Source organism: Kogia breviceps, chromosome 2 (assembly GCF_026419965.1).
Source record: "Kogia breviceps isolate mKogBre1 chromosome 2, mKogBre1 haplotype 1, whole genome shotgun sequence".
NCBI lineage: Eukaryota > Metazoa > Chordata > Mammalia > Artiodactyla > Physeteridae > Kogia > Kogia breviceps.
The window spans coordinates 145,735,280-145,754,022 of record NC_081311.1 but is presented as its reverse complement, the minus strand read 5'-3'; the positions used below and the strand labels follow the sequence as shown (position 1 = coordinate 145,754,022).

The window sequence follows — 18,743 nt, the reverse complement described above, 5'->3', positions numbered from 1 at the left end:
GTTGTCCCAAGTCACAAATTTATCCCCCTTTTTGTAACTATCTCACTCTCTCACAAGACTAAACTTTGAGAAGGAATCATGCCTACATTATTATCGTTGTGTGCTCTACTATACAGTAAGCACTATGCCAAGGACATAATAGGAGCTCAGCACATACGTGTTGAATGAGTGAAGGAATAATTATTTGTTTTGAGGTCAGTTTCTTCAAAAGTATTATAAGCACTTTGAAAGCAAAGAGAGGATATTTTCACCCCTGTATCTCTCACCAGGCACAGTGCCTGCATATAGTAGATGCTTGTTAAATATCTGTTGGATGAAAATAACACTTTGGTTTTAATATGTCAAATAGTCTACAACTTTAATTATGAGCAAGATAGTGATCTATTGTGAATTATTGAGCTCCAAGATTCTTACAAAAAGTCTTTGCAAAATAAAAGATTTTCAAAATAGGGTCAAACTACTTTTATAAAACAGATTGGAAATATTTCCAGGATGCCAGACTATGAGCAGAAAAGTGCCAGACTTTCCCCAGGCTCCTGGGCAAGTGTTCACACACCTCAAGGGCAACCCTACCCTTCTTCAAAGTACAACCACTTAATTAGAATAATGTAGCTGTTAGCAAATGAAAACCATACGTTATTAAAAGAAAGGAAGTGAAAGGCAAAGCAGGCTGGCCAGTTCTTTATAATTGCTTACTATTTCCCTACTGTGTTTTTAAAACATTATGTTTCAAGGGGAAGCTTTTTAATTTGGTTTAATTCTCTGAGGCAACACTGCAAATAAATATCACTCAGAGGACCCAGATTCCTGCCAACTCTTGCTGATGCTAAGGAGCCATGGGCAAGTGTCTGAGTTCAAATTTAACTTAAGACTGCTGTAAAAAAGAAAACAGGCAGAGTTGAGCTGCACCACGAGCAAAAGCTGTTCTGTTTTCACAGTGGGGGATCACTGCATACACAGCAAGTGGGAAGAAATGAGAATATCTGCCGTGGAGATTTGAGAGGGAAATTGATTGCACACATTTAAATAGATGGGGCTAAGATTTTTCTCTGACAGTAAAACCCCAGAATTCTAAGATGCAGAATTTAAGAACAAATGCTTTGAGGTGGACACTGAGAAGTGTGAACTCTCTCCTATTCTCCTAAATCCTTCTTGGATGCAAGCCAGAAAGCTTCCCAAACCACTGGCCTAACTATAAGTTTGGGGCAGAGTGTGCCGAGTCCTTGCTGAGTCCCAAGCAGGCTTGGGAACTTTGCTTGCTGTGTGCTGCAGACACGGTCTCTTCCAGAGGGAACTCATCTGGAAGGCTGTGGAATCTTGGCTCTGACCCCACTCATTTATTGGTCAGAGAAGGTGATGGAAAACGTGCCTTGGGAAAACACAGATGTGTATGTGAACCGGCAACCTTGTGCTTAACCCTTGATAGCCTGACGGAGCAGATCTCACGGTGTGGTCCTGGAACTAGCAGCATCAGCACCAGCCTAGGAACTTGCGAGGAATGCACATTCTGAGGCTGGAGTTGACTGCAGACCAATTAAATCAGAAACTCTGGAGGTGGGGCCGAGTCTTCTAAGAAGCTCTGCAGGTGGTTCTGGCCGCACCGAAATTGGACAACTCCTTGCTTAAGATGCTCAGAGAACATGAAAATATTATGTACCAAAAAGAATACAGTGATAATGACTCAGAATCAATCTATCACTCATGCTAATAAAGGTAGGGAAAGACCAGATAGTCACAAATATCTTGAGGTGTGGCAATGTCAACATCATCATCAGTACCAGTTAGTATTAAGGAAGGTCAATGTATGGATATTAGTTAGCTATTGCCATGAAATTGTTGTGTAACAAACAAGCACAGCATCTTAGGGGTATACAACAGAGTAGACTTTTTTTCTCCCGCATCTGCAGGGTTCAGCTGATCTCAGCTGGGCCCTCTGTTGTGTCTGAGGGCTTGCTAGATCTAGTTTGGACTTGTTCGGGACGACTTGGCTTTGCTCCCCATGACCCTCATCCTTCTCCTGAAATCCCCAGATAACACACGCATGCACTTGTCATGGCAATGGCAGAAGTAGGAAATGACAAGCAAAAACACTCAAGGTTTCTTGAGGTCTAAGCTTAGTACTGGCACACCTGTCAAGCTCTATCTCATTCTGTTGGCCAAAGCAAGTCACATGTCCAAGACCAGTTTCAAGGTATGAGGAAATAGTTTTGCCTTTTTAGTGAGAGAAATTGTAAAGTCACAGGGCAAAGGCATGGATACAAGTAGGGGTGAAGTATTGAGGCCATTCATGTGATCAGCCAGTCAACTAAATAAGCTTCTCTTTGAGCTCATTAGCAGCACTTACACGATTTGGGATTTGCAAATCCCAAATATGAATTTGACTTAGAAAAAAAGTATCTTTCTTTTTTGCCCCCCAGAGAATACTGATTTTACTGATTTCAGTTGGATCGACTGTATGATTCTCAGTGAAGACATGTTAAGTCAGATTAACCATGTGAAAAATTAGAGAAAGAATAAAAGGAAAAGTAATTAATTGTGTTTTAAAACTCCATAACATATTGATCATATTTAAGCCACTTTGTTTCTCAATAATATATCAAATCCAGTCCTTAAAGACAAACTTTCTTATCTACCCTGGACTTTTATTCTTCAGTAAACTCCTGGCATTCTGTATCTACAAGGGGTCATCTTATGTATACCTCGGTCTCAAATAGACTTTGTAAACTAGATCCCACCACAGCTTTTTGGGTTGGTTTAATGATTGTGTTCATACTGCATTTCTAATTAGCTGCTGACTCGTAGGTGTAGGGGGTAAGTGCAGCTCGCCCATAGTTGCCAGGTGTGATCTTTCATGAGCAGAGATTCAAAGCAAGGAGAAATCAGTATGTGGAAATGTGCTGCAAGCAGCCAGAGGCAGGGAGATCCCTGCCTTTTTCCCTGCTGGGATCTTTGAAGTGGAACCCAGTAGAAGAAATAGCAAGTAGCTATGGCTTAATTGTCTTTAACTTCTGAAAATGAGCATTTCCCCATGTTGGTGGCCAAACATCAATTTTCTTTCTGTTTTTTACATGTAATGAAACAAAATGACTTTTTCCTTACTTCCCTGAGTCTTATAGTTGTTTATGATCTGAAAGAAACCTCAGATAATTTTTGAAAACACTCTTATTTTTCTGGTGAAAATACAAGGCCTAAAGCAACGACAGAACTTTCTAAAAGTCACCCCGTCGGTTAAGAAAGGCCAACCAGAGAAGCTAGTTTACTCATTACACTACACTTTTCTTTAGGGAAGGGAGTATTCATGGTTTGATGAATCTAATATAAAATAGGTCTGGGACATTAATGGAATTCAGTTTTCCCATTTGTGAATTGGAGATAAATATGCTTGTTAGGTGCTTAGAATGTTTGAGTCAGGAACAAGTTCTCTTCTTTTAAAAATTAGGGACTTCCCTGGTGGTGCAGTGGTTAAGAATCCACCTGCCAATGCAGAGGACATGGGTTCGAGCCCTGGTCCAGGAAGATCCCACATGCCAAGGAGCATCTGAGCCCTTGTGCCACAACTACTGAAGCCTGCACGCTCTAGGGCCTGCTTGCCACAACTACCGAGCCCGAATGCCACAACTACTGAAACCTGCGTGCCTGGAGCCCATGCTCTGCAACAAGAGAAGCCACTGAAATGAGAAGCCCGTGTGCCGCAATTAGAGAAAGCCCGCATGCAGGAACGCAGACCCAATGCAGCCAAAAATAAAATTTTAAATAAATAAATAAATAAAAATTAGTAATTGTCATTAAGTGATTTTGGAAAAAAGCACCACTGGCTAATCATTTTAAACAAGTTCACGTGGTCAACAGTGAATTCTAGTATACTGAGATGGTCTGTGCTAGGGATAGAGTAAGAGATGGAGTTCAATGTCTTTTTCAACAACTGGAGTTATTTGCTTAAATATTTATTTTTTCAAAAGACCGTCGAGGTACAATATGAGCAGGGAGTGGGGGAGTGAGGACTGCTCCAACACTGCCACTAAGTACTCTCTGGGCACCCCTCCTAATCCCCTTGAAAGAGAGGCTGCCAGAAGCCTCTGCCTAAAATTTGCTTGGAATTCATTTCTTCCCTCTCTTTTTTTTATGATGCTGAAGCAGAGTCTAAAAAGATAAAGGATTGCATAGCCTGGCACGTGAATGCTTCCCCACTGTGTGCTGCTTTTGTGGGGAGGAAGTAGCAGCCACCAGCCTCTGTTTTATTAATAATGAGGCATTCACATAAATTCCATGCAAAATTGATTTTTGACTGTTATATAAGAATCAAATACCAGGCTTTAAAAAGTAATTGAGAAATCTATTTGTAATTTACTTTGCCTATAAGAACCCGCTGTCCTGCCATAAACAATTTTACAGTATCTCCCCACACCCCCCTTAAACAGCTATTTTTATACATCTGTTTGGCCTCTTGGATGACATGCAGTCAGGAGGTATAATGAATACAGGTTTGAAACAACATGTGGTCACAATTTCTTTCAGTTTCATCTTCAAGGGGACATCTTGCAAGTTGTGATATCATTTTCATCGCAGTACAGGTGAAGCGTGTTAATGGCTAATTATCTGACACTGGGTGTTGACTGATGAATCATAAATGCACTCTGTGACAGTAAGAGAGCATGATGAACTAGTTAAGCACTGCCCAAAACAAACAAACAAAACAAAAACCCCCAAACAGCAACAACAACAAAAAACTCCAAATCCAAAAAACTAAAAAACGAAAACAATGTTTCTCACTGTCTTCAAATGCCTTAAGCAGCTATGGTCCAATGAAAAAGTCTCTTGTAACAAAGATTTTCTCTGGGAACCTATTTAATAGTCAAGTAATTTTGTGTATATTAAAGTCAGCCAAAAGTATTTAAGGTGTAATTGATTTATTTCTAATTTTTCTTGAGATGGAGATTAGAAGGACAAAAAAAATGAAAGAAGACAGCCTCAGGAAGTCAACCTTTTTCATATATTATAAAACTTCTGTGTATATTTCCTTGGTATTATTTTGCAGAAGGGTACACACTGTTCTAATTCTAGAACATTTTTTTCTTTCTTTTTTAGGGATTCTGAAACCCTAGTAATTAGAAAAATCATTTTAGTGAGGTACGCTTTACACAGGATAAAATTGTAAGTGTGCAGTTTAATGAATTTAGGTAATTGTATATGGTTGTATAAACATTTCCATGATCAAGATAGAATATTTCCATCAACCTAAAAAGTTCCCTTGTTCCCCTTTGCAGTCAGTCTACTCCCGCCCAGCTCCTGGCCCCAAAGCAACTGCTGATTTACTGTCTGTCACTATAGGCTTACCTTTTCTGGAATTTCATATAAATGGAATCATAGTATGTAGTCCTTGTATATAACTTTTGTTCACTTAGCATAAATGTTTTTGACATTCATCCACGTTGTTGAGCATATTAATACTTTGTTTTAGTGTTGAGTAGTATCCCATGGTATGGATATATTACAATTTGTTTTTCCATTCACTAATCAATATTTAAGTTGTACTCAGTTTTTGACTATTATGAATAAAGCTGCTGTAAACATTCATGTAAAAATTTTTGTGTGGGCACATTTTTATTTCTTTTGGGTAAATATCTAGGAGTGATATTGCTGGGTCATATGACGCATTGTATATATGTTTAACCTTATATGAAACCATACCATTTTATACTTTCACACATGTAATGTATGAGAGTTCTAGTTGCCCCACCTCCTCACCAATACTTTATTGTCAAGTGTGTGATAAATAGTTCATGTACTTTTTATTGGTATTTTCCTCATACTTTGTGATGTTGGACATCTTTACATATGACTATTGGCATTTGTATTTCTTCTATTGTGAAGTGTTCAAATCTTTTCCCTATTTTTATTGGATTATTTCCTTATTGAGTTGTAAGACTTCTTTATATATTCTGGATACAAGCTTTTTGTTAGATATATGTTTTGTATATTGCAGTCTGTTGCTTGGCTTCCCCCTACTCCGGCTCCAGTTTTTTTTTTTTTTTTTTTTTTTTTTGGTACGCGGGCCTCTCACTGTTGTGGCCTCTCCCATTGCGGAGCACAGGCTCAGGACGCGCAGGCTCAGCGGCCATGGCTCACGGGCCCAGCCACTCCGCGGCATGTGGGATCCTCCCAGACCGAGGCACGAACCCGTGTCCCCTGCATCAGCAGGCGGACTTTCAACCACTGCGCCACCAGGGAAGCTCCGGCTCCAGTTTTATTGGGATATAATTGACATATAGCACTTTTTAAGTTTAAGATATAATACAGCATAATGACTTGACATATATACTGTACTGGGAAATAACTTTTTTGTCTTTTTAACTTTTTTAAGAGCAAAAACTTTTAATTTTGAAAAAGTCAATTTAATAATTTTTTTTTATGATTTGTACTTTTGTGCTTCTTCTAACTGGATGTAATGAACATTTTCTCCTACATTTTCTTCCAGAAATTAAATAGTGTTAGTTCTTATGTTTAAATCTGTGATCTATTTTGAGTTCACTTTTCTATGTATTGTAAGGTTAGGGTAGAGGCTAAAATTTTTCCGCTACAGATATCCAGTTGTTCTAGCACCATTTTGCCGATTTTCCCATTTAATTATCTTGGCATCTTTGTCAAAAAGATCAATTGACAATATAAGTTTGGTTCTATCTCTGGACTCTCTATTCTGTTCTACTAATCTATAAAGTCTATCCTTACTCTAATACTGTCTTAATTATGGTAGCTTTTTTGTAAGTCTTAGAATCAGGTAGGATAAATCCTCCAACCTTATTTTTGTTTTTCAAAGCTATTTTGGCTAGTCTAGGTCTCTTTCATTTCCATACAGATTTTAGGATCTGCTTGTCAATTTCTTCAAAGGAGACTACTGGGATTTTAATTAGGATGGATTGAATTTATAGATCAACTTGGGAAGAATCCATTCTGAAATATTAAACACACTTTAAACTATTACTAAAATTATAATAAGTACAACATGCACACTAAAATGTCACATGTAACAATTTTTAACACATTGGTGAAAATTAATGTCAATTTCTGCAACCAGGTTAACAAGTTTTTTTCTTTGCAGACAGAATAAGTTCTTTCTGTCGTATCTGTTTAATCAAGGCATGACTTGAGATCCCAAACCACTACTAAGACTATTAAAACTATTATTAAAAGACACTTGCACCTATTGAATCGTGATTTCCTCAATTCTATGTAATCTAAATAAAATACAGCATGAAGAGGCAGAGCTAGAATGCCCGTTGCAGCTGTGTTTATCAAGGCAGCTTCATTATTTCATTAATTGAATTTATAATAAGTGTATTATCAGCATATTTAGAAATTAGAATGTCCACAAAATTTATACTAATATAAACTTCTTCAAAATGTTTTATATGACTTAACTGCTGGCAAGATTTCAATTGAAATTCTAATAGAGAGTTAGAATAGAGGTACTGCATTTTATTAGGAAGAAAATAGATTCGGAACAACAGAGATCTGAATTTAAATGACTGCTCTATCTCCAAGTGGCTTGTGCAAGTTATTCATATTTATGAGCCCAGTTTGCCCTTCTGTAAAATGGGGATAATAATGCCTAACTCACAGATGTGATACAATGAAATATTATATGTAAAATACCTTGTGTGTACATAGTCGAAGTATATAAGGGAATGGTATTAATTAAAGTGGGAGCACAGGGCTTCCCTGGTGGCGCAGTGGTTGAGAGTCCGCCTGCCGATGCAGGGGACACGGGTTCGTGCTCCGGTCTGGGAGGATCCCACATGCCGCGGAGCGGCTGGGCCCGTGAGCCGTGGCAACTGAGCCTGCGCGTCCGGAGCCTGTGCTCCACAACGGGAGAGGCCACAACAGTGAGAGGCCCGCGTACCGCAAAAAAAAAAAAAAAAAAAAAAAAAAAGTGGGAGCAAAATGTAGGTCTTGGAATCTGTTGAAAATTTTGGGGGCCTGATGGGTGCTGAAATGGATTGAAAGGCCAAGCAAGGCAGTTGCTTATGCTATGTGTGGCTTACTCATGGTGGTGTGTCTTCCCTGCCTCCATATCCCTAGTAGCAGCCTATCCACTCGTAGAAGCTCAGAGTGAAGTCCATCACGTCACCAAGCCATGTTCTAGTGGGAAGATCTGGGACTGGATGGGTAGTGCCAATTTTAAGTGACCCTCCAGAATCTGTTTAGAAACGCTTATTCCTCAAAAGCTTTCCATAAATGGTAATAGGGGTTCAGGGTTATTGGTCTTGAGTGCACTCCGATATTTTTTCAGTTGTTCCTTTGACTGTCGCTTTACTCTTGTCTTCACTCTTTCCTTTATTCCTACTCCGCACAGGCATGTCAGTGAACAGTCATCCTGTGACCACTGTAAGCACCTACAAGCCATCAATACTTGCCCTCAGCTGCTCATTCCTCACTGTCCCAGTGCCATCGGAGATAGAGTGGTGTAGTGAGACAATGTGATGAACACAGACTGGGAGACAGGAGCCTCGGGGTCCATTGCTGCCTCGATAAAATGTCTGACTTGTTCAAGAGGTTGTCATGGGGACCTTTATGAGAAATTGCTTGGAGAATTGCTTTGTAAACTGTAGAGTGCTATTTAAACCTCTGGGGGTTTTGTAATATGATGCTGCTGTCACCTTGTTCTGTTTCCTCCTGCCACCAGAGCCACAGGAAGTTTAGTCCTATCTAAATTCCCTGACTTGAATGGAATGGGGTGGTGGTAGGAGGTGATGGTGGAGTGGGGTGGAGTGGTGGAGTAGTGGTGGCAGCTACACACACAAACCAGAAACCAGAATCCTAGACTCCTGGAGCTGCATAGGACCACACAGGCCATCTGTTTAAACATCTGTGTATGGAGAAAACAAGCACAGGTCCCAGAGCCTCAGAGAAACGAAAACTAGGCTTCCCATGGACACCTACCTGAGTATCAGAGATGCATATATTTTGTAGTTTATGGTTCACGGAATCTAGACTAAAAGGCTTGCAGATGAGTTGAAGGACAAACGATTCTGGAAAGAATTGGAATATTCTTGGTGTCTAGTAAATAAATAGAAAACAAGAAATGATTCCAAGAAAAGGTGAAAAAATATATTTCTAATTTTTTAAAGAGGTCTGTCTGATGGTGTTTTATTATTTAAGGAAAGCAAGGAATTAGAGTTTTCATGGCAGTGATGCAAATAAAGTCAAAAAGTCTTGGATGGACTAGATGAGCTGAATTTTACTGATTTGTTTTTTGGTTACTGGTCATTTTATTCAGTCATTTTCCTGGTTTACTGAATTTTACTGACTTACTTGCTATTTGTTTTAGTTGGTTAAACTGTCGAATTGCTGTGTCCAGAAGTCTAGTATGTAAGTGATAAATGAATTTTTAAAATGTGTTATATCCATACAATGCAATATTATTTAGCCATAAAAAGGAGTGAAGTGCTAACACATGCTACAACATGAATGAATCCTAAAAACATTGTGCTAACTAAAGGAAGCCAGACACAGAAGGCCACATATTGCGTGGTTCTATATACAGGAAATGTTCAGAATAGGCAAATAGAAACATAGAAACAGAAGAGAGATTAGTGATTTCTAGGAGCTTGTGGGTGGAGGGAATGGGGAGTGATTGCTAATGCATATGGGTTTTCGCTGGGGTGGATAGTGGTGGTGTTGACAATGTTCTGGAATTAGATAGTGGTGATAGTTACACAACCTTGTGAATATAGTAAAAATCACTGAATTGTACACTTTAAAAAAGGGTGAGGTTTATGGTATGTGAATTATAGCTCAACAGCAACAAAAAAGAAATCTAGTATAATATGTTTTTTAAAAAAATCCTATCATTACAAAAATTCTCAGGCATCAGGAATAGAATTTTCTTGTCTATCGTCTGTACCATGGACGACGGACAGTGATGGTGTAATTGAAAGGAACACGGATCATAGCTAGTGGTGTGGTCTTGAGCAAAGCACTGCACTTCTCTTAGCCTCAGTTGCCTAATCTATAAAGTGAAGATAGTAAGTCCTGTCCTACCTATGTCACAGAGTAAATGTGAAATAATACTAATAGCATGCATTTATGAGCTCTCATTATCTACCAGCCACTACTGCAGGCATTTTACATGTATGATTGCATTTTTCTTAGGAAGTATTATTCTTATCCTGATTTTACAGGTTAAGAAAATAATGTGTTTAAAACTGCTATACAAATGAAAAGCATGAATATATTATTTAATTTCACAAAATCATTAAAAATAATGCTTATTTTTTCAGTTTATTAAAGAGATATGTTCATTGAGAAAATCAGAAGATATAAAAAGCTACAGGGAAGAAAATTGAAACCAACTCATAAACCCAAAGAGAACATATTTTTGTATCTTCATTTTTTTAAAAGTATATGTATGTATATACATCTATACATATGTGCATATGTATTATAAATTGGTTTTATGTCATAAAAACAATATGGTATTCTGCTTTTAAAAATAATTTTAATAACTTGTTATGGATGTACTCTTTTAAGCTGCATACTCAGGCCAGTAGTTGGTTAGTAATTGAAAAATTTGGTTTAAAGCAAGTGAGGCAGACACTGTTGTCATCCTCAGTACTTTCCCTCTTTATCTTAGCTAAAATGACTCTGATTTTGTTCAGATGTGTGGAAAAGAGTAGTTCAGAGAAGGTGAACATTCTCTAGGCTGGGAGGATAAACTTGGATCCATTTAAGCCCCAAGACTGAGATACCTATGATTGTTCTAAGCCAGTCATGACGGTCTCATTCTTTGCCAGCAAGTAGTTTTGGGGTTATCATGTGATCCAGTTCTGCCAGAGAGATATAAGGGGAAATCTGTTAAGGGCTTTTGTTAAAGATCTTCCTCCTGCTAAGGAGAGAGAAGCTTGAGGCGAAAACCTCCCCATCTCCAACCTGAGCCCTACCTTCCTGCCATTGGCTCCCCAGAGCTGTGATTGCCATCTTGTGAACATTGGGGAAAGTCAAGACCATGGATGCCAACTCAGAGCCCTGCTGTGTTTTAGTTACTGGATTAACAAACCTTGCAACCACATAGCTTTCAGACTTCTATGTGAAATAATGAGTGCTTAAGTAACTGCGGCCCAAAGTGCAATAGCTAGTGGGGAGCAATAAAATAAATGATGTGGAATTATTCTTAAAATGCATACACTCCTCCCCCACTTTATTATTTATTTATTTTCCTTCCAGTTTTATTGAGATATAATTGACATACAACTCTATAAGAATTTAAGGTGTACAGCATAATAATTTGACTTACATACATCATGAAATGATTGCCGTGATAAGTTTAGTGAACACACATCATTTCATATAGATACAAAATAAAAGAAAAAGAATATTTCTTCTTGTGATGAGAACTCTTAGGATTTACTCTCTTAACAACTTTCATGTATAACATACAGCAGTGTTAACTATATTTATCATGTTGTACATCACATCCCTAGTACTTATTTATCTGGTGACACCTTCATCCAACAGCCCCTCCTCCCCGAACCCTGCCTCTGGTAACCACAAATCTGATCTCTTTTTCTATGAGTTTGTTTGTTTTTATTTGAAGTATAATTGACCTATAACATTATGTTACTGCCTGTGCACAACAGAGTGATTTGATATCTATACATTTCAAAATAATCACCACAATAAGTCTAGATACTGTCTGTCACCATACAAAGATATTGTGTTATTATTGTGTAATTATTGTATTTTTATTGACTATATTTCCCACACTGTACATCTCAAATCCATGACTCACTTATTTTGTAACTGGAAGTTGGTACCTCTTAATCTCTTTCACCTATTTCTCTCATTCCTCCGACCCCCTCTCCTCTGGCAACCACCTGTTTGTTCTCTGTATCAGTGAGTCTGTTTTTATTTTGTTTTGTTTTTTATATTCCACATATGAGATCATATGGTATTTGTCTTTTTCTCTCTGGCTTATTTCACTTACCATAGTAGCCTCTAGATTCATCCATGTTGTCACAAATGGCAAGATTTCATTCTTTTTAATGGCTGAGTAATATTCCTGTATATACACAGACACCACATCTTCTTTATTCATCTATCTGTGGGCACTTAGGTTGCTTCCATATCTTGGTTATTGTAAATAATGCTGCAGTGAACATAGGGGTGCATATATCTTCTAGAATTAGTGTTTTCATTTCCTTCAGATAAATACCCAGGTGTGGAATTGCTGGTATGGTATTTCTATTTTTAATTTGTTGAGGAACTTCCATATTGTTTTCTATAACGGCTGTACCAATTTACAGTCCCACCAGCAGTGCACAGGGTTCCCTTCTCTCCACATCCTCAACAACACTTGTATTTGTTGTCTTTTTGATATTATTCATTCTGACAGGTGTGAAATGGTATGCCATTGTGGTTTTCATTTGCATTTCCCTGATGATTAGTGATGTTGAGCATCTTTTCGTGTGTCTGTTGGCCATCTGTATGTCTGGAAAAATGTCTATTGGAAAAAATGTCTATTCAGGTCCTCTGCCCATTTTAATTGGGTTTTTCCTTTGATGTTGAGTTGTATGAGTTCTTTGTATATTTTGGGTATTAACCCCTTATCAGATACATTGTTTGCTAATATTTTCTCCTATTCAGTAGGCTGAGGTAGTCTTTTTGTTTGTTGATAGTTTCCTTCACTGTGGAAAAGCTTTTTAGTTTGATGTTGTCCCATTTGTTTGTTTTTGTTTCTGTTTCCCTTGCATGAGGAGACAGATCCAAAAAAATATTGCTAAGACTGATGTCAAAGAGTGTACTGCCTCTGGTTTCTTCTAGGAGTTTTATGGTTTCAGGTCTTATATTTAAGTCTTTAATCCATTTTGAGTTTATATTTGTGTATAGTGTGAGAAGGTATTCTTTTGTGTGTGGCTGTCCAGTTTTCCCAACACCATTTATTGGAGAGGCTGTCATTTCCCCATTGTATATTCTTGCCTCCTTTGTCATAGATTAATTAATTGACCTTATAAATGTGGATTCATTTCTGAGTGAATCTATTCTGTTCCATTGATCTGTTTTTATGCTAGTACCATACTGTTTTGATTACTGTAGTTTTGCAATATAGTTTGAAATCAAGGAGCACAATGCCTCCAGCTTTGTTCTTCTTTCTCAAGGTTGTTTTGGCTATTCAGGACCTTTTGTGTTTCCATACAAATTTTGGAATTCTTTGCTCTAGTTCTATGAAAAATGCCATTGGTACTTTGATTAGGATTGCATTGAATCTGTAGCTTGCCTTGGGTAATATGATCATTTTAGCAATATTAATTCTTCCAACCTATGAGCATGGTATATCTTACCATTTGTTTGTGTTGTCTTCAATTTCTTTCATCAATGTCTTACACTTTTCCAAGTGAAGTTATTTTACTTCCTAAGGTAGATTTATTCCTAGGTATTTTATTCTTTTTCATGCAGTTGTAAATGGGATTGTTTTCTTAATTTATTTCTGATAGTTCATTGTTAGAGTATAGAAACACAACAGATTTCTATATATTAGTTTTGTATCCTGCAGCTTTACTGAATTCATTGGTGAGTTTTAATAGTATTTTTGGTGGCATTTTTAGAGTTTTCTATATATAGTATTATGTCATCTGCAAACAGTGACAGTTTTACTTCTTTTCAATTTGGATTCCTTTTATTTCTTTTTCTTGTTTGATTGCTATGGATAGGACTACCAATACTGTGTTGAATATAAGTGGCAAGAGTGGGCATCCCTGTCTTGTTCCTGATCTTAGAGAAAATGCTTTCAGCTTTTCACCATTGAGTATGATGTTGGCTGTGGGTTTGTCATATATGGCCTTTATTATGTTGAGGTACATTCCCTCTATAACCACATTTTAAGAGTTTTTATCATAAATGGAGTTGAATTTTGTCAAAAGCTTTTTTCTGTATCTATTGAGATGATTGTATGATTTTTATTCTTCAGTTTAGTGTGGCGTATCACATTGATTGATTTGCAGATATTAAATCATCCTTGTATCCCTGGGATAAATTCTACTTGATCATGGTGTATGATTCTCTTAATGTATTGTTGAATTTGGTTTGCTAATATTCTGTTGAGGATTTTTGCATCTATGTTCATCAGTGATACTGGCCTGTGATTTTCTTTTTTGTGATGTCTTTGTCTGGTTTTGGTATGAGAGTGATGCAGGCTTCATAGCATGAGTTCAAAAGTGTCTCTTCCCCTGCAATTTTTTGGAATGGTTTGAGAATGATAGGGGTTACCTCTTTTTAAAAATGTTTGGTAGAATTCATTTGTGAAACTGCCTGGTCCTGCATTTTTTGTTTTGGGGGAGTTTTTGTTTTTTTTTGGGGGGGAGTTTTTTTTAAATTACTGATTCAATTTCATTCCTGGTAATTGGACTGTTCATGTTTTCTATTTTTTTCCTTATTCATTCTGGAGAGATTGTACATTTCTAGTAATTTGTCTATTTCTTCTAGGTTGTCTATTTTATTGGCATATAATTGTTCATAGTAATCTCTTATCCTTTGGATTTCTGTGGTATCAGTTGTAACCTCCTTTTTCATTTCTCATTTTATTTATTTGGGCCTGCTCTCTTTTTTTCAACACATTTCTTAAACATTAAAAAAAAATACTTAAAGCATACATATATACATATATTCATTTCAAAATGTGGGCATTAACTATGATGGGCAATCTGTGCTAGCTTTCTTGCACAAACAATACCAAGATTGCACCTCTAATTTCTAGGTTTTGTTTGTTTGTTTTGTTTTGAAGTGGGTCAAGAACTTAGAGACAGTTATAAGTGGTCTGAGCACAGACCCCTGTTAAATCAGCAATTCTCAATGTGTGGTCCATGGGCTCCTAGAGATTTCCAAGATTCTATAAGGATGTCTGTGAAACTAAAATTATATTCATAATAATATTAAGGTGTTATTGCCTCTCTCACACTCATCTGTTCATGAGTATACAGAAAGGTTTTCTAGAGGCTACATGACTTGATATACCACAATAGATTGAACAGTGAAGCAATATGAATATCTAGCTCCCTTCAATTAAGCCAGGCATTAGAGATTTATAACAATTTCAACACTCTAAATATCTTTGGAAATGTATTTACTTGTTATAAAAATATGTTATTTAACATATAATGAATTTATTATTGTTATTTTAAGAATGAATTCAAAGTTAATAATTTATAAATTCTCAGCTTAATTTTTAAAAAATATTTATTTATTTCTCTGCACTGGGTCTTATTTGTGGCACCTGGGATCTTCGTTGCAGTGTGCAAGATCTTTGTTGTGGCATGCAGGATCTTTTTAGTTGTGGCCTGTGGGGTCTTTTAGTTGCAGCACGAGGGATCTTTTAGTTGTGGCATGTGGGGTCTTAGTTGCGGCATGTGGGGTCTAGTTCCCTGATCAGGGATCAAACCCTGGCCCCCTGCATTGGGAATGTGGAGTCTTAACCAGTGTACTACCAGGGAAGTTCCTCTCATCTTAATTTTTAATATGGCAAATATCAGTAGGTATTTCCCACATAAAAAGAGGCTATTTAAGGTTCCCAATCATTTTTTAGGAGGGTAAATGTACCAAAAATCTTGAGAATCACTGCTCTAGACTTTATTGATTTTCTCCAATGATCGCTGTTGCCCAGTAACAGTAACTTCCTTTCCTTTCCTTCTTTCCTTCCTTTTTTCTTTTCTTTTTAGCAATTTGCTTTTAGCTAAATATTGCAAAGCACTCAACTCAACTTTCATAGGAACAGCTATTGTCTTTCTTTTTGCATTCATAATGACAACAGCAAGTACCAAGTTCGTACAAAGGCCTAGGCACAAACACATCCCACTCTTGGTAAGTGTCCACCTAATTGTGGGGAGAGAAGTGCCACGGGTGTCTGAATGAGGAATGCTCAGTGTGTTTCAAGGAGTCCTAATAAGTGACAAGAGTCAATAAACTATTGACGAATCAGGCAAGTTGGTTAAGTTGATGTGCATTGAGAATGCTTCTACTGTACATCCTTAACCATTTTCATATTGTTGAACAAACTTCTGCTTATACTTTTTAACTTAAAGAAAACAAAGCTAAAATGAATATTCTTATACATAAATCTTTGCATAAATATGTATTAGGATAAATTCCTAGAATAAGAATTGATGTGTCCAAAAGTTATGGACATCCTTTTAAAAAATATATATTTATTTATTTTGGCCGCACTGGGTCTTAGTTGTGGCACACAGTATCTTTGTTATGGCATGCGGGATCTTTAGCTGCAGCATGCAGGCTTCTTAGTTGTAGCATGCATGCAGGATCTAGTTCCTCGACCAGAGATCGAACTCCGGGCCCCCTGCACTGGGAGCTCGGAGTCTTACCCACTGGATCACAGTTATGGACATCTTGAAGGTTTTGGTATATATACTCAAATTGCTTTCTGCAAAGGCTGACTCAATTTGTGCATCTACCATTTCTCCATGTCTTTACTAATTCATAGTATTATTATTAGTAAAGAAACATGCTAATTTTAACCCCACATAATTGCTTTGATTTTCTAGAAATATTATAATTTATCTGATATAGTGAGATCAGATACTTTAAAAAACTTATTAACAATTTGTATTTCTTTTTCTGGGAGTTTCCATTTTATGTCCTTTGACCATTTATTTAGAGGGGGTGCTAGTCAGAATTCTTGGTTGCAAGTGGCAGGAACTGTCAGTTAACTTAAGAAGATGCCAGTTAACTTAAGAATAATAATTGGTTGCTAAGGGTGTTGGGTAGCTCACAGAATTGACAGGAAGGCTGAAAACCAGGCTTGGGCAGGAGCCAAGAGAGACAAGGCACAGCTGACATCCTGCCACAGGAACACTTAAGACATCATAGCTACCACTGTAACTGGTGGACAGTGGTTGGCACCATGACCACTGGCACCGTGATTGCTTGACAATGAATCCTTTGGCCTCTGAATTCCACCACAGCATCTGTGAATAATCTTTAGTAGATTCTATGCGTTTCTCCCTTACCTTCAAAAAGGGAAAGGCTCAGCGTATGATTGGCTCTGTTGAGATCTCATGGCCTCCCACCATTGGCCAGTGGGCAAGGATGGCAGCCTGTCCATAGGGGAATTTTCTGCAAATGGGAGGGCACTTAAACTACAGAAATCCACTGCATGGAGCTTTATCCAACTGTTTGAGCTTCTTATACACAAAATATATCAACATATTGTCTGTCACATAAAAAAATTATTTTACCAGTTTGCTTGCTTTAAAATCTTATTTATATTTCTTTTTGAAATAGAGAAATTTAATTTTTTTAATGTAGTCAAGCCTATTGACTTTTTGCCTTTTTGATATTTTCCATTACATTTAGGCCTGGAAAACCTTCCCCTGATCCTTACATTATGTATTCATCTACTTTCAAAGGTTTTGAAATAATTTAATTTCTTGAATTTTATATTTACATCTTTAAATTGTGCCTGTGCCTGTGTGTTAGGTAAGGGAAGGATCTAAGTCCTGTCCATCCTCTGTCCTGTGTAGTTACCCTGCTGCATTGACTGCATAATTCTTTCCACACTGTGTTGACACCTTTATCACATGCTATTTCTTTATATATCATGTGTGTTTCTAGCCTATTTATTCCATTCCATTGATCTACCCACTGATTTTTGCAACAGTTTTTTACAGTTTACTTGCTAAAACTTTGTAGGTCATTTTAATCACTTCATTACTCATTTTTATTTTTAATCTTCCAGAAATGTGTTGGTCAGTCCCCTGGTTTTTTTGTTAAACTTTAGAAATATTTTGCCAAATTTTGAAAATTATCCCCATGAAGATTGAGTTAAATCCTCAAATTAATTTTAGAAGAATTTTTTAACATCTTTCTAAAATTGAGTTTTCCGTTTTTTTAAGTCTTTCTTTGTTTCTTGATAAAATTTGATGTTCATTCTGGTTCTATACCTGAGTTTTAAAGATTATTCTTGTTTGGAACAAAAGAATTTACTGTTTGTATATCATTCTAACCATTGTGCCTTTGATAATTTTCCATTTTTTCTACAGCTTTGTCTGTTCAGATGATCTATTTCTTCTCAGTGCAATCAATAATTTATATTTTATTATGAAATAATCCAGTTCATCAATATTTACAAATTTATTAACATAATGAATAATTATTTTAAAATTATAATGTATCTGATATATCCTCTTTCTTCTTATTTAAAACTTAAAAAGAAAATTTTCTTTTCTTTTCAGCCACACCTCTCTGCTTGCAGGATCTTAGTTCCCCAAGCAGGGATTGAACCCGGGCCCTCAGTGAAAGCCCGAGTCCTAACCACTGGACTGCCAGGGAATTCCCTAAAGCTTTTTTTGTTTTTTTCTTTTTAGTATCTGTTTTCTATATTATGTTTGCCAGTTCTTTGTCTTGTTTTTCCAAAGAGCCAGCTTTTGTTTGTATTTATCATTTAGACTCTTTGGTGTTTTCTAATCCTGTAATAGCAGTGATTAAAGGCAAAGACTTTGGGTAAGATAAACCTGGAATAAATCTTGATTTTATCATTTACTAGCTTTGTGATCTTGGGCAAATTACTTAATGTCTCAAAATCTTAATTTATAAAATATAACTAATAATACCCATCTCTCAGGAATAATGTGAGGGTTCAACAAAGATAATTTTATAGGTGTCTGGTTCAGTACCTGACTCATGGCAAGTGCTCAAACATCATCATCATCATTATCATTTTATTTTCTCAATTATCAGATTAA

The 18,743-nt window shown here is 36.9% G+C and overlaps 1 long non-coding RNA gene across 1 annotated transcript in view; it reads left to right on the top strand.

The window, feature by feature from the left end:
* Window positions 1-18,743, top strand: part of LOC131751402 (uncharacterized) — a 407,034-nt gene that overhangs the window by 245,112 nt on the left and 143,179 nt on the right. The window lies entirely within an intron of this gene.